Genomic DNA, 922 nt, shown 5'->3' with positions numbered 1-922 from the left:
TTGCAGATGAGGACACTGAGGCCCACAGATATGCCAGGACTTGACAAAGGTCAAGAACAAACAAACAAACAAACAAACAAACAAATAGCCTATCTCATTTTGTGATCTTTTCATTATTCTAGTCTTTTTTCCTACATCACATTTATTATGAGCTCATCATTTACTTAACGAAAACAAAGGCCAGGACAGTTCTGAAGACCCCTTCTGAAGAACCCAAGCAAGAACCCAAGGAAGTCCTTTTGTACAGAAAACACTCACTGCTATGCTAAGAAATGTAAACTCTATACAATTTTTCTGTGAATGTTTTTGCTATGTAAATCATATTTATGCTGTTAGTCCTGAGAGTAAGTGGATAAACAGGGAAAAGCTGAACTGATAGCCTAAAGTATTAAAGGAAAAAAAATCTACTTATTTTTGTATGTATTCTTAGAGTTAACTTTTAGCAGAATTACTGCAGTTCTGGTTTCAGAAAGTCAGTAGAAAATATATGCCCATTATAAAAAAAATCAAACCAAACACAGAGTAAATTTTGAAGTTCCTCTTTACCTTTCAACCCAGTTTTAGTCCCCTGTTTAAAGAATATTTCCAATTTTGTATGCTTATAAAATATTTGCTTTGTATTTAGGTCAATAAATAGATATTAGGGAACTTAATTGAGAAAAATATTACACCAATTTAATGAAACATAAGAAAAATTTTAAAAAAGTTTCCTGGAGACCAATAGAAATGCAAAATACAATGGTAGATTTAAATCTAAATATAGAAGTAATTAGATTAAATGTGAACAGCCTAAATGCTTTGTTATTAAAGAAAAGGGTTATATCAGACTCTGCTAAAAACCAAATTCAATTATACGCTGTTTGGAAGAGGTATATTTAACACAAAGGGCACAGAAAATTTGAGCATAACAATATGGAAAAAA

Source organism: Suricata suricatta, chromosome 10 (assembly GCF_006229205.1).
Source record: "Suricata suricatta isolate VVHF042 chromosome 10, meerkat_22Aug2017_6uvM2_HiC, whole genome shotgun sequence".
NCBI lineage: Eukaryota > Metazoa > Chordata > Mammalia > Carnivora > Herpestidae > Suricata > Suricata suricatta.
The sequence above is the reverse complement of the archived record's forward strand: the minus strand, read 5'-3'. Positions refer to the sequence as shown.